A 16,353-nucleotide genomic window follows, 5' to 3' on the forward strand; every position below is an offset into this window, starting at 1 on the left:
TGTGTGGTAACAGTAGATAGTGTTATGATTAAAATGAATATGGTGTTTCCGGATCCCCCATTTCCTGTCATTTTGGCCAGGAATTAATTAGGAGGTCCGACGATTTTGCGCTCCGTGCCCCGAATGCCAGCTTCATCAGATTCCTAGGAGGGGCCGAGCTCCTCTCATTCCCCTTCCCCTTATAGATGTTCCATTTGAAAGAGCCGGGATTGACCTCGTAGGAACGTTAGAACCCTCGTTAAAAGTTTTAAATACATTCTAGTTCTAGTAGATTATGCCACTCGATTTCCCGAAGCTGTTCCCTTGTGCTCGACTAATTCAAAAATAGGGATATTCGCCCTTGTAGGGAGCCCCAAAGAGGTTCTAATGGACCAAGGGACTCCTTTCACTTCAGAGACGTTCAGGGAGGTGGCTAAATTACTCAAAATAAAATATCTGAAAACATCGGTCTATCATCCCCAAACAGACGGGTTAGTAGAATGATTCAATCAAACATTAAAACAGATGTTACGTAAAGTAGTTGCCGCTGATGGAAAAAACTGGGATCAGTTGCTTCCTATCGTATTGTTTGCCTATTGGGAAGTGCCCTCAGGCCTCTACAGGGTTTTCTCCATTTGAAGTATTATATGGAAGGCAACCCCGCGTGCTATTGGATATGTTAAAAGAAGGTTGGGAAGAAGAGGTCCTTCCTACCTCAAATATACTTGAATATATTGCACAATTACGTGATAGATTAGAAAAAATTAGACCTGTTCTAAAAGAGAATTTGGAAAAAGCTCAAGCAGCGCAGTCACGTTATTATAATAGAAACACCACCATCTGGGAATTTGTCCCAGGTGATAGTGTAATGGTGCTCGTTCCAACTTCCCATTATAAATTGTTGGCACATTGGCAAGGCACTTACAAAATTAAGGAAAGAAATAGAACTCATTGAGTATTTGGTCAAACGACCAAATTGTCGACCGAGTGAATGAGTTTATCATATAAATTTGCTGAAGCCGTGGAAGGACAGGGAAATTGATTCCTCCTCCGGTCAGCCTCGTTCCCTTTTCATCTCACGCTCTGACCTTAATTTTGGACCTGATTGAACAAAAACAGGACCTAGAAATGGCTATCCTGTCAGTGCCGGAAGTTGTAAATGAGTTACCAGGATGGACTGCTCTGATTGAACACAACATCATTACTGGACCAGGTGGTAATTGTCAGAGAAAGACCCTATAGGCTCCCGGAGGCAAAGAAAGCAGAAGTGGAGTTGGAAATAAGACAAATGCTAGATTTAGGAGTTATTGAGGAAAGCTATAGCCCCTGGTCTAGTCCAATTGTCTTATTTTCCTAAGCCAGATGGGTCGTGGAGGTTTTGTAATGACTTTTGACGACTTAGTCAGGTTTCTAAATTTAATGCGTATCCCAAGCCACAAGTGGACGGTTTACTTGATCGGCTTGGGAACGTGCAATTCCTAACTACTCTTGACATGACAAAAGGGTATTGAAAAAGTTTCTTCAAAACAGCCACCCTTTGCTCTGATTACTGCTTTGCACACATCAGAGCAAAGGGTGGCTATTTTGAAGAAACTAGAATATAAGACATGTTTTCAGTTATTTCACCTTTTTTTGTTAAGTACATAACTCCACATGTGTTCATTCATAGTTTTGATGCCTTCAGTGAGAATCTACCAATGTAAATGGTCATGAAAATAAAAAAAAACACATTGAATGAGGAGGTGTGTCCAAACTTTTGGCCTGTACTGTATATATATATACACTGCTCACAAAAATTAAAGGAACACTTTAAAGAAACACATTAGAGACATCAGATCTCAATATGAAGTTGGATATCTATACAAATAACGACAGGGCAATGTCTTAGGAACAAAAGGATGCCAAGTCTTTTAATGGAAATAAAAGTTTTCTGCCTACAGAGGGCTCAACTGTGTAGACACCCTAAAATCAGAGTGAAATGAAGATGTGGCAGGCTAGTCCATTTTTTCAAAAACTTAATTTCTGCTACTCAAAATGCTTTTCAGTATCTTGTGTGGCCCCCACGAGCTTGTATGCATGCTTGACAACGTCGGGGCATGCTCCTAATGAGACAACGGATGGTGTCTTGTGACATTTCCTCCCAGATCTGTATGAGGGCATCCCTGAGCTGTTGTACAGTCTGAGGAGCAACCTGGCGGCGCCTAATGGACCGAAACATAATGTCCCACAGATGTTCTATTGGGTTTAAGTCAGGGGATCGTGAAGGCCATTCAATTGTTTCAATTCCTTCATCCTCCAGGTACTGCCTGCATACTCTTGCCACATGAGGCTGGGCATTGTCGTGCATTAGGAGGAAACCAGGACCTACTGCACCAGCGTAGGGTCTGACAATGGGTCCAAGGATTTCATCCTGATACCTAATGGCAGTCAAGGTGTCTTTGTCTAGCTTGTAGAAGTCTGTGTGTCCCTCCATGGATATGCCTCCCCATACCATCACTGACCCACCATTTAAACAACATGTCCGCCTGTCTGTGTCCGGGCCGTGTTCACATCTGGCGTAGTCGGCAGGATGCTCCGCCTGTTACAAGGCGGGGACCTGTTATCAACAAATTTGTTGTGGACGGCCCGGCGCAGCAGGGGACCCCACCCACGTACTGCGGGTGCTGCGTGCACACAGCCCCGCGGGGTAAAGGAACCCCACGGACCGCCAGGGGTCCGCAGGAAGGCCATATTTTCCTGATGCGGGTGGGCGGCGTGCCTACAACGAGTGCATCGGTCTCCAACGAGCACGCCGTTGCTGGAGGCGCTCGGGACGGTATGGCGTCAATAAAGGCCACGCCGAGGAGGTGTCTTCGGTTTGACGAGTCCGGGGAGGTGAGTTCCCTGCCTAGCGGCAGCCGGCCCATGGGGGCCGGGCGTGTTTTCTTTTTTGCAGGCAGAGACTTCCCAGATCCACGTCAGTGGCAGGCGCATGCTGGTCTGCGGGGCTCCGGCAGCACGGCGGCAGCCGCGAGGGCTGCGGAGGAGGAGATGCTGCAGCTCGAGAGGCGCTAGCAACAGCAAGGCTGCCAGCAGGCAGGTCGCCACCGCAGAAGGGGAGGCAAGATGGCCGCGGACCAGAAGTCCCTCCCCCTGATAGGCACGCGATTGGACGGTGTGTCTTGTGTGCCCGCCGATGACTGTAGAGAGGCGGGACCAAGGAATGTCCATCACGGGCAGGGGGGAGACCCGATTGGGCCGGAGGAGAAGGCCCACAGGAAGTGGCCGGCGTCGGAGGCTGACAGACAGGTAGGCTCTGCATCGGTTAACTTCCTGTCTTTGCCGGCTGCTCTGGCGGAGCTGGAGGCGTCCCTCCAGCCCGCGGAGCAGTGTATATTACAGATGCTATGTGCCCTCCGGGCTGAGGTGCTGGAACTGGAGAGGAAGGCGCTCGCGGCGCTGAAAACGTTTCGATCGATAACGGAACGGTGCAACGCTGGAATCTCCAGCCGGAGAGGTACGGCGGAGAGAGTGAGTACAGCTGACTCCGTACAGCATGCGGGAGGGTCTGTTGAAAATGGCTGTGATGTTAACGATCAGTTCCGAGTAAGCAGCCCTTCGACAGGAGGTGCGGCGCTGCGGGCTGTATGTGCGGCGAGGGTGGAGTCCGAGAGGACGCTGAATGGACACGGGCTGCTAAGTGCCCCGGGTCCTAGTGCCCTCCGCCCCGAGTCGGCTGCCCCTGTCTTCTCTTTTGTAGGGATGGACCCCGGGCGAGCCGTAGGACCCCTTCATTGGGGACCTGCCCTCTGACATCGGACCGTCTGTGGAAGGATCTCTCTGCTGGTGCGCGAATGTCGCCACAGCTGGAGGAGGCTGCAAGGGAGCGAGTGACTATGACCAAAGGGGCGCGGAGGCCTCGGAGGGGGTGCCGATCAAGGAGGCCCCGGGGTGCCGGTAAGAGGGGGGAGCATAACCTGTGTGAGGCACAGGGGAGCACCAAGCGGTGGTACTCAGGCCGTGTCTCCGCCCCTGACCCTGCTTGGAGTGCGGGGCCGGACCCCGGCTATCCTGGGTGTGGACCCGCTTCGGGGCTGCGCTGGCCTCGCGGGACGGGCCGCTTTTTCCCCCGAGTGGTCTTCGCTGGCTGTGGGGCAGTGTCAGGGATGCCAGGGGCCATGACCCGGCCGGGACGACATGAAAGACTGGATGTGGGTCTGTACCCACCCTGGATCAAGGGGGGGTTGCCTTCCGGGTTGCTTTGGGGGCCATGGGTCAAGGGCATGGAAACCCTACCCTGTAGGGGCCCGTGGTCACCGCCAGGAGGCGCCCCAATGCCTTGGGGACCTGTTACCTCAGCACTTCCGCCACACCAGGAAGTGCTGGGGGGAAGACTTTGGAGGATACCCGGAGAGCTGCCGGGAGAACATGGGGCGTGGCTAGAGGAGGAATGGCGGGAACACCTGGGGCTCATCCGGGTCCTGTATAAAAGGGGCCGTCTCCCTTCATTCGAGGCTAGAGTCGGGAGGAAGGAGGACGAGGCAAGAGGAGTTGTGGAGGCGGCCCGAAGACAGGCATTTGTGGCCAGGACTGTGATTGTTTTGGGGTATTGTGCATGTGACTGAGGTCTGAGTGACCATTGGCTGGGATCTTAGTGACCTTTATTGTAAATAATTAGTGTAAATAAACGTGTGGTGTTTTAAACAACATGTCCGCCTGTCTGTGTCCGGGCCAGGTTCACAATATATATATATATATATATATATATATATATATATATATATATATATATATATATATATATATATATATATATATATATATGTGTGTATATTTTTTTATCACAACATAAGTCTTTGCTGTCCAATCAATAAGTTATGCTGGCTAATGAAGTATTAGTGTAACAAACCAGTTTCTCATAGTTTTGTTTATCCTAAAAATGCACAAAATCTTTTACTGTTTTGAAATATTAAATATATAATTTTTGTGGCTGGCTTTTCTGGGCTCTAATGAGGGGGCCCTTTGGGTCTGGAGCCATCCCCTGTAATCACAGAAGGCTGTGAGGATATTTACTATGCATGTGGGCACAAGGTAGGCATCAAGCCTGGACACATACCTAGTTGGGAATAACCAGTCATCTTTTGGGATATAAGAATAAACCCCGCACAGAGACAGAAAACTCAACACTGCCAGCAACCTGGCTGTTATTAAAACTCTTCATGCTGGAATCAATGAGGCATTTGTGCCAATCCATGCAGTGTCCTAGAGAAGCAAATACAATTCAAGTTTGTGCCCACCACTGCCAAAAGATTCCTGCATCGGGACTCTTAATTGCATTAAGAAGGTTTCAGAATATTATGTAATTTTGTAATAAAAAATTCCATAATGTTTTAAAGAGAAGAAAGATCTTTATTTTCTTGCTTGTAAAATTTAAGTAACAAAAATTAATGACTAACGTGCATTTCATTTATTGAGTACTTTGCATTGATTTCAGAGATCATAATTTCGTTGGTTCTTTTTGAAGATTTTAAAGACTATGACTATTTTAATGGCAGTCATTAGCATAAATGTTCACTGTGCTTTGTATTTCTTGGTGTTCTTCAGAAAGATTTAAATAAATCAAAGATGCTCTGGAAGCAACACAGAATCAGACCATCAAGAATGTCATCTTTATCCATCGTGCATCACCTTCAGGATCTATCACTTTACTGTGAAGAAAACTGCTTGTGTGAATATGTGGACCTCCAGGATTACATAATACTCATGTTAATAAGACAATAAAATCATCTTCAGACTCCACAAACATAAGAATCAGCTATTGACCTATATTTAAAGCTGAAAGAGATAGCTGATTTGTGAAGATCAGAATTTCTTTAATTTTCTAAAACTGTAAAGTACCCGAAGTAATGTACAGTACCTGAACCTAACTCAAACAGCGACAGGATTAAATATATATTGTTTGATAGAAGGGGTTGTAAATAAGCAGCATTATACAAAAATAATTGTGTGAACATTTGATAATAACAGTTTATTTCACAAATTACAATTTCTTAACTGTTCCAAAGGTACAAAAAGTTATACACTATTTTTATCAATAATGGACATCTTAATATCTTAAAGTACTAAATGATTTGTGAGTGAATGCAGACAGAGGCCATTTATCTGTTCTCATCCTCTTAGATCTGAGTGCTGCATTTGACACCATTGATCATAATATTCTTAGAAATCGCTTTAGTCAATGGGTGGGCCTCTCTGGCAGTGTCTTAAATTGGTTTGAATCCCACCTGACAGGGAGAAAATTCTTTCTTAGTTGTGGTAATTACAACTCGAAGACACATGATATCCGATATGGTGTTCCACAAGGCTCTATCCTGGGTCCGCTGTTATTCTCAATCTATATTCTTCCATTATGTCAGATTATCTCAGGGCACAACGTGAGTTACCACAGCTACGCTGATGACACACAGCTGTACTTATCAATAGCACCTCATGACCCCGATTCTCTTGATTCACTAACACAATGTCTGACTTGTATCTCAGAATGGATGAATAGTAACTTTCTCAAGTTAAATAAAGAGAAAACTGAAATCTTAGTGATTGGCAATAATGGATACAATGAGGCTATTAGAAATAAACTGGATATATTAGGATTAAAAGTCAAGACGGAGGTAAAAAGCTTAGGGGTAATTGTTGACTGTAATCTGAATTTTAAATCGCATATTAATCAGATCACTAGGACAGGTCGGCAGCATTATACAAAAATAATTGTGTGAACATTTGATAATAACAGTTTATTTCACAAATTACAATTTCTTAACTGTTCCAAAGGTACAAAAAGTTATACACTATTTTTATCTTTTTTTTTTTTTTTACCGTGTTCGGCTGTGAAGCAATCAGAATTGATGTCTGAATGCTGGCGACTAGCCTTACAGTTTTTCTCTCAGGTGGAGCGTTACAGCTTCTGCTGACGTCACGCCTGATACCAAAACTTTATTAAAAAATATTTTTAGATGTTTTTAAGATTCGAACCGGACACGGAGACAAAAGTGAAAGAAAAAGAAGAGAGAGAAGGAAGAGATGGAGGTAAAGGGGGAGGGGGGGGTTTCGTATAGAATAAACAATAAATGAACCAGAATCCGCTTCTAGACCTGCAGAAAGAGAGGGGGACAAACAAACCACAAGACAAAAACATTGCTGCATCAGCTACATGAAGATATATAAAAATGTTTGCTGACAATCATACAGTAATTATTACTGAGGCATTTAAGGCCACCACAACCTTAGATCATGTGCTGAAGATGTCCAAGTCATACTTATGAAATCACCATGTGAGCACCTGTGTGTGTACGCACGCTTGTATGTGTAAGGTTTCTCTATAGGAGCATCCAATAGTGAGTGTGAAGGGCCACAGACCTGCCCCCAAAAACGTGCGGAAGATGGAGGGAGTTCCAAGCCCAGAGATCCAGAGGTCACCCCAGAGCGTGGAGACCCCAGGGAGGCCGTCACCAGAGAAGCCCCAACCCCCACCCGAGAGGCGCAGAGGATCACCCCGGGGGTGATCAATAATGGACATCTTAATATCTTTCAGAGCAGAATTTTTTTTCAAAGCATATTTTAATTTTCTGTAATGAGAAACCTAATGTTTGTTTGTAAGTCTATGGGAGTACTCCAAAAAAGAGATGTATACCTATTTTATAGAAATGTAAAAGGCCTAATGCAAGTTTCATCAAACAAGTCTCTGGCCTTTGTGTTTTAGAGTATGTTGGATATTAAACCACTGCTATTAATCCACTAACTTAAAATAAACTTTACTAACTCCCAACACAAATTCACTATATCTAACATATTATTTATACTAACAGTAGAACTCTGAAGTTATTTTAAAAGTTGGAACAATTTAAAATTGCCAACTATCCAAACCAACTAAATCTTGATGGCTTGTTATACATATTGTGATTAACTCATGAACAGAGGTGGCTATAGACAGTTGTAAAAGATAGCCCAGCCACAGACAGACACAAATCCAGATATTCAAAACACACACACATTTTATTTTCACATATATAGACTATTTACAAATTTAGCTCAGTCCTTGCTCCTTTTGTCCACTTCAGCTCCTCTCTTGCTATTTTCATCCTCTTCCACCCAACTCCGGCTCCTGAGGCGGCTCCTTTTATCTTGCCTCAGATGTGCTCCAGGTGCACGATGACGACCTTCCGGCAGCACTCCCCAGTGTGGCGGAAGTGCTGCCCTTGCACCCAGAAGCACTCTGGGCGTACACCAACCCTGGTCCATCAGCACTTCCTGGTCCTCCAGGATTCAAGGACCATCCAGGTGCCCAGGGAAGAATAGTGCCACTCACTCGGTCTGTCCTTCCTCCAGACGTCCCAGTGGCGCAGGGTTCCTCAATAACGCACATAATATTCATCTCTGCACCTCTGAAACATTAAATATGGCACTATTAAATGTTAGAGCTTTAACTAACAAAACGTTTTTTATCAACGATCTTATTAGTGATAAAAAAATAGATCTTTATTGCACTAAGTGAAACGTGGCTTAACTCAGACGGCGCGGCTGTTTTAATTGAATCTGCGCCTCCGGATTACAGTTTTACTCGTGCAGACCGCCAGGGAAAAAGGGGGCGGCTTGGCAAACATTTACTCGAGCCGATTAAAATGTAAAGATGTCAGTTTTGGTAAGTTCAAGTCCTTTGAATATCTCACCGTTGTTATCCATGGAGATTCTCAAGTTCTAGTATTATCCGTGTATAGACCTCCAAAATTCAACGCGTCTTTTTTTGAGGAATTCTCTGACTTAATGTCAATTTTAATTACTAACTATGACACACTCCTAATAGTTGGCGACTTTAATTTTCATATAGATAATCAGTGTGATCTAAAAGTAAAAGAATTTATGAACCTCCTGGATTCTTTTGATTTGAGGCAGCTCGTAAATCAGCCTATACATAAAGCAGGTCATACGTTAGACTTAGTGATTACTAAAGGACTGAAAGTTGATATAAAGCAGATCATTGATATTAGTCTATCAGACCATTTTCTTCTACTTTTTAATATAGAAATAATGATAAAAAACACCCATGAGAAGCATATTGTTAAAAAACGCTTCTTTGACTCAGCAGCAGCTTTAAAACTTACAAACATTTTAAGCAATCAGTCCGTTTATAGTGCCAACTACAATAGCGAGGATAATGTAAATAGTAAGGTGGAAAGATTTAATACTAAAGTGAGAGCTGCTGTTGACATAGTTGCACCTGAAAGGACAGTGAAAAAGTCTTCTAGCATTGTTATACCATGGAAGACCCAAAGAGTGTCTGATTTAAAGAGAACATGCCGTAGAGCTGAGCGTAAATGGAGGAAGACTAAACTTACTATCCACTATGAAATATTAAAAGTTAAAATAACAGAATACAATAACACTGTCCGTCTTGAGAGCGCTGCTATTTCTCTAAGATTATAAATAACAATGCTAGTAATCCCAGAGTCTTATTTTCTACAATTGATCGCCTACTAAACCCAGGTAACTCAAAGGAATGCCTCCTAAGTACTTCCAGTAAAACCTGTGAGGCTACCGCTGTATTTTTCAATCAAAAAATTTATGATATTAGAAATAACATAGCATATCCCTCCAACACTAAGGATCCTCCTAAACCCCAGTATTCTGTTATAAACAAATTAAACTCTTTCACTAGGATATATTTACCCGATTTACAAAAAATAATATCTCAGTTAAAACCCTCTACCTGCGTCCTTGACCCAATACCAACAAAGAAGTATCGGGCGTACTAATTGATAATGTTCTTGACATAGTAAATTCGTCATTAGATATGGGGGTCTTCCCAGACTGTCTTAAGACTGCTGTAGTTAAACCCCTTCTTAAGAAACATAATCTTGACCCCTCGGCTCTTGAAAATTTTAGACCCATCTCTAACCTGCCTTTCTTAAGTAAAGTTCTGGAGAAGGCAGCCATTATGCAGTTAAATGACCACCTAAATAAACATGCTATTCTTGATAAATTTCAGTCTGGTTTTAGAACAAATCACAGCACAGAAACTGCACTTGTTAAAGTAGTAAATGATTTGTGAGTGAATGCAGACAGAGGCCATTTATCTGTTCTCATCCTCTTAGATCTGAGTGCTGCATTTGACACCATTGATCATAATATTCTTAGAAATCGCTTTAGTCAATGGGTGGGCCTCTCTGGCAGTGTCTTAAATTGGTTTGAATCCTACCTGACAGGGAGAAAATTCTTTCTTAGTTTTGGTAATTACAACTCGAAGACACATGATATCCGATATGGTGTTCCACAAGGCTCTATCCTGGGTCCACTGTTATTCTCAATCTACATGCTTCCGTTAGGTCAGATTATCTCGGGGCACAACGTGAGCTACCACAGCTACGCTGATGACACACAGCTGTACTTATCAATAGCACCTCATGACCCTGATTCTCTTGATTCACTAACACAATGTCTGACTTGTATCTCAGAATGGATGAATAGTAACTTTCTCAAGTTAAATAAAGAGAAAACTGAAATCTTAGTGATTGGCAATAATGGATACAATGAGGCTATTAGAAATAAACTGGATATATTAGGATTAAAAGTCAAGACGGAGGTAAAAAGCTTAGGGGTAATTGTTGACTGTAATCTGAATTTTAAATCGCATATTAATGAGATCACTAGGACAGAATTTTTTCACCTAAGAAACATAGCAAAAGTTAGACCTCTTATACCTTTGAAAGATGCTGAGAAATTAGTTCACGCATTTGTTTTCAGTCGACTAGATTACTGTAATGCACTCCTCTCAGGACTACCCAAAAAAGACATTTCTCCAGTTTTAATGTCACTACACTGGTTACCTGTGTCATTCAGGATTGACTTTAAAATTCTGCTTATGGTTTATAAAGCCTTAAATAATCTCGCTCCATCTTATATATCGGAATGTCTGACACCTTATATTCCAAATCGTAACCTTAGATCCTCAAATGAGTGTCTGCTTAGACTTCCAAGAACAAAACTTAAAAGAAGTGGTGAGGTGGCCTTCTGCTGCCATGCACCTAAAATCTGGAATAGCCTGCCAATAGAGGCTAGTACAGTAGAGCACTTTAAAACACTGCTGAAAACATATTACTTTAACATGGCCTTTTTATAACTTCAATTTAACTTAATTTAACTTAACCCTGATACTCTGTATATTCAATTCTTCATAAGAACTATTCATGGTGGCTCTAAAATCCGTACTGACCCCTACTCTCTATTCTGTTTCTCTTTCTGGTTTCTTTTTGGTGGTGGCCTGCGCCACCTCCACCTACTCAAAGCTTCATGATGCTCTAACAATGATGGATGGATTAAAAGGCAGAAGTCCACGTGACCATCATCATCAAGTCCTTCCGTGAGAACCCTAAATCCAAAGAGGACTGTTTCATTTATGTTAGGTAGAATGCCCAGAGGGGACTGGGCAGTTTAATGGTCTGGAATCCCTACAGATTTTATTTTTTTCTCCAGCCAGCTGAATTTTTTTTTCTGTCCCCCCTGGCCATTGGACCTTACTCTTATTCTATATTAATTAATGTTGACTTATTTTGTTTTCTTATTGTGTCTTTTATTTTTCTATTCTTTATTATGTAAAGCACTTTGAGCTACTGTTTGTATGAAAATGTGCTATATAAATAAATGTTGTTGTTGTTGTCTGTCACACAGTAAAGGCTGGCACAGTTTAATTGAAGGGATATGAAGGGCTCTATGACAGCATGTAGTGACAGGGATTACATTTTCAGTGCAGTGGTTGCTAACCATTCTTGGCACCTGCTGTCTTTTCTGTTTTCTAGCACCATGAGAAAGCATTTCCTGCTAGAGCCTAACTGAAAAAAGTTATAGAAAAGGATAAGGCTTCTTAGAAGAGGAGGACTGAGGACTGCTTCTATAGTGACAATACAAGGCAGCTGTGGCAGAGGGTTCAACACTTCACCAGCTATAAATCCAGCAACCCTTCAGCTGTTGACAATGAGACTTTGCTGAACCACTTCTTTGCCCATTTCACGGTAAAGTCACCAGCGAGAGATACATGACATCCACCAGTCCATAACAGTCACAACCTCATGGTGAAAGAGCATGAGGTGAGGCACACACTGAGGGTGGTGAACCCAAGCAAGGCTACTGGACCTGAAGGCATCTGTGGTCGAGTGCTGTTGGATTTGCGTGGATCATCTGGCTGGGGTCTTCACTAAGATCTCCAATTAGTCCTTATCCCAGTCCACCATTCCACCCTTGCTGAATTCATTTATTATCAACAACAACAACAACATTTATTTATATAGCACATTTTCATACAAACAGTAGCTCAAAGTGCTTTACATATTAAAGAATAGAAAAATGAAAGACATAATTATAAAAAATAAATCAACATTAACATCGAATAAGAGTAAGGTTCAATGGCCAGGGGACAGAAAAACAAAAACTCCAGACGGCTGGAGAAAAATAAAATCTGTAGGGATTCCAGACCATGATACCGCCCAGTCCCCTCTGGGCATTCTACCTAACATAAATGAAACAGTCCTCTTTGGATTTAGGGTTCTCACGGAAGGGCTTGATGATGATGATGGTCACGTAGACTTCTTCCTTTTAATCCGTCCATCATTGTTGGAGCATCATGAAGCTTTGAGTAGGTGGAGGTGGCGCAGGCCACCACCACAAAGAAACCGGAAAAAGAAACAGAAAAGAGAGTAGGGGTCAGTACCGATTTTAGAGCCACCATGAATAGTTGTTATGATGAATTGAACATACAGAGTATCAGGATTAAGTTAAATTACGATTAAAATGAAGTTATAAAAAGGCCATGTTAAAGTAATGTGTTTTCAGCAGTGTTTTAAAGTGCTCTACTGTATCAGCCTGGCGAATTCCTATTGGCAGGCTATTCCAGATTTTAGGTGCATAACAGCAGAAGGCCGCCTCACCACTTCTTTTAAGTTTTGTTCTTGGAATTCTAAGGAGACACTCATTTGAGGATCTGAGGTTACGATTTGGAATATAAGGTGTCAGACATTCCGATATATAAGATGGGGCGAGATTATTTAAGGCTTTATAAACCATAAGCAGAATTTTAAAGTCAATTCTGAATGACACAGGTAACCAGTGTAGTGACATCAAAACTGGAGTAATGTGTTCTGATTTTCTTTTCCTAGTTAGGATTCTAGCAGCTGCATTCTGCACTAGTTGCAAACGATTTATATCTTTTTGGGTAGTCCTGAGAGGAGTGCGTTACAGTAATCTAGTCGACTGAAAACAAACGCGTGAACTAATTTCTCAGCATCTTTCAGTGATAAAGAGGTCTAACTTTACTTATGTTTCTTAAGTGAAAAATGCTGTCCTAATGATCTGATTAATATGTGATTTAAAATTCAGATTACAGTCAACAATCACCCCTAAGCTTTTTACCTCCGTCTTGACTTTTAATCCTAATGTATCCAGTTTATTTCTAATAGCCTCATTGTATCCATTATTGCTGATCACTAAAATTTCAGTTTTCTTTATTTAACTTGAGAAAATTACTATTCATCCATTCTGAGATACTAGTCAGACATTGTGTTAGTGAATCAATAGAATCGGGTCATCAGGTGCTATTGATAAGTACAGCTGTGTGTCATCAGCATAGCTGTGGTAGCTCACGTTGTGCCCTGAGATAATCTGACCTAACGGAAGCATGTAGATTGAGAATAACAGCGGACCCAGGATAGAGCCTTGTGGAACACCATATTGGATATCATGTGTCTTGAGTTGTAATTCCCACAACTAACAAAATATTTTCTCCCTGTCAGGTAGGATTCAAACCAATTTAAGACACTGCCAGAGAGGCCCACCCATTGACTAAGGCGATTTCTAAGAATGTTGTGATCAATGGTGTCAAATGCAGCACTCAGATCTAAGAGGATGAGAACAGATAAATGGCCTCTGTCTGCATTTACCCGCAAGTCATTTACTACTTTAACGAGTGCAGTTTCTGTGCTGTGATTTGTTCTAAAACCTGACTGAAATTTATCAAGAATAGCATGTTTATTTAGGTGGTCATTTAACTGCATAATGACTGCCTTCTCTAGAACTTTACTTAAGAAGGCAGGTTAGAGATGGGTCTAAAATTTTCAAGAGCGAGGGTCAAGATTATGTTTCTTAAGTAGGGGTTTAACTACAGCAGTCTTAAGACAGTCTGGGAAGACCCCAGTATCTAGTGACGAATTTACTATGTCAAGAACATTATCAATTAGCACGCCTGATACTTCTTTGAAAAACCTTGTTGGTATCGGGTCAAGGACGAGGTGGAGGGTTTTAATTGAGATATTATTTTTGTAAATCAGGTAAATCTATCCTAGTGAAAGAGTTTAATTTGTTTATAACAGGATGTTGGGGTTTAGGGGATCCTTAGTGTTGGGGAGATATACTATGTTATTTCTAATATCATTAATTTTTGATTGAAAATACAGCGACAGCCTCACAGGTTTCACTGGAAGCACTTAGGAGGCATTCCTTTGAGCTACCTGGGTTTAGTAGGCGATCAATTGTTGAAAATAAGACTCTAGGATTACTAGCATTGTTATTTATAATCTTAGAGAAATAGCAGCGTCTCTCAAGACGGACAGTGTTATTGTATTCTGTTATTTTGACTTTTAATATTTCGTGGTGGATAGTAAGTTTAGTCTTCCTCCATTGACGCTCAGCTCTACGGCATGTTCTCTTTAAATCAGACACTCTTTGGGTCTTCCATGGTATACAATGCTAGAAGATTTTTTCACTGTCTTTTCAGGTGCAACTATGTCAACAGCAGCTCTCACTTTAGAATTAAATCTTTCCACCTTACTATTTACATTGTCCTCGCTATTATAGCTGGCACTATAAACGGACTGATTGCTTAAAATGTTTGTAAGTTTTAAAGCTGCTGCGAATCAAAGAAGCGTTTTTAACAATATGCTTCTCATGAGTGTTTTTTTATCATTATTTCTATATTAAAAAGTAGAAGAAAATGGTCTGATAGACCAATATCAATGATCTGTTTTATATCAACTTTCAGTCCTTTAGTAATCACTAAGTCTAATGTATGACCTGCTTTATGTGTAGGCTGATTTATGAGTTGTCTCAAATCAAAAGAATCCAGGAGGTTCATAAATTCTTTTACTTTTAGATCACACTGATTATCTATATGAAAATTAAAGTCGCCAACTATTAGGAGTGTGTCATAGTTAGTAATTAAAATTGACATTAAGTCAGAGAATTCCTCAAAAACGAGCGCGTTATATTTAGGAGGTCTATACACGGATAGTACTAGAACTTGAGAATCTCCATGAATAACAACGGCGAGATACTCAAAGGACTTGAACTTACCAAAACTGACATCTTTACATTTTAATCGCTCGAGTAAATGTTAGCCAATCCGCCCCTTTTCCCTGGCGGTTTGAATGAGTAAAACTGTAATCCGGAGGCAGATTCGATTAAAACTGACGCATCTGAATTCAGCCATGTTTCATTTAGTGCAATAAGATCTATTTTTTATCACTAATAAGATCGTTGATAAAAACGTTTTGTTAGTTAAAGCTCTAACATTTAATAGTGCCATATTTAATGTTTCGGAGGTGCAGAGATGAGTACTATGTGCGTTATTGTTATTTGGAATAGGAACTAAATTATTATTATTAGCCGCTCTGTGTATATTTTTGTTTAATCTGTGATCTGTTTTATAGTTTTAATACATTGTTCCTCTAAAATAGTGATTTTAATTAGATTATTGGAGTTTATGCCGTATTTCCTAGGTTTTCTACGTGCATTGAGATTGCTTATTACAGTATTAATGGTGTGAACTTTAACGGAAGACTCTATTAAACATTCATCATGTCCTGGCACAGCAGTATTATTTCGAAGGGGTTAAGAGCAGAGATAGATAGTCAAGAAAACGAATTACCTTCGATATGTTTTCGGAGAGGACCCGGCGCGAAACTGTTCGGATGCAGGCCATCACGCTTGAAGAGACGCGCCTTTCCAAAAGAGATTCCAATTGTTGATGAAACCGACATCCTTCTTCTTGCAGAAACCCTGTAGCCAGTTGTTCAACCCTAGCAGACGACTGTAGTACTCGTTGGATCGTCTGACGAGAGGTAGTGGACCCGAAACGAAGATCTTTGCCGATGGGGTCCTCTCCTTCGTGTCTCTAATCAGAGCTGCGAAGTCAGCCTTCAGGATTTCTGATTGTCGGTGCCTTATATCGTTTACGCCGGCATGCAAGACGATTGATCCAACTGCCCTCTCCTTGTGTTTCTCGTAGACTGCTGGCGCACGTTTCATTACATCTCGGACACGAGCACCGGGAAAACAAGAAACAAACGATTTTGCATTAGG

Source organism: Polypterus senegalus, chromosome 12 (assembly GCF_016835505.1).
Source record: "Polypterus senegalus isolate Bchr_013 chromosome 12, ASM1683550v1, whole genome shotgun sequence".
Taxonomy (NCBI): domain Eukaryota; kingdom Metazoa; phylum Chordata; class Cladistia; order Polypteriformes; family Polypteridae; genus Polypterus; species Polypterus senegalus.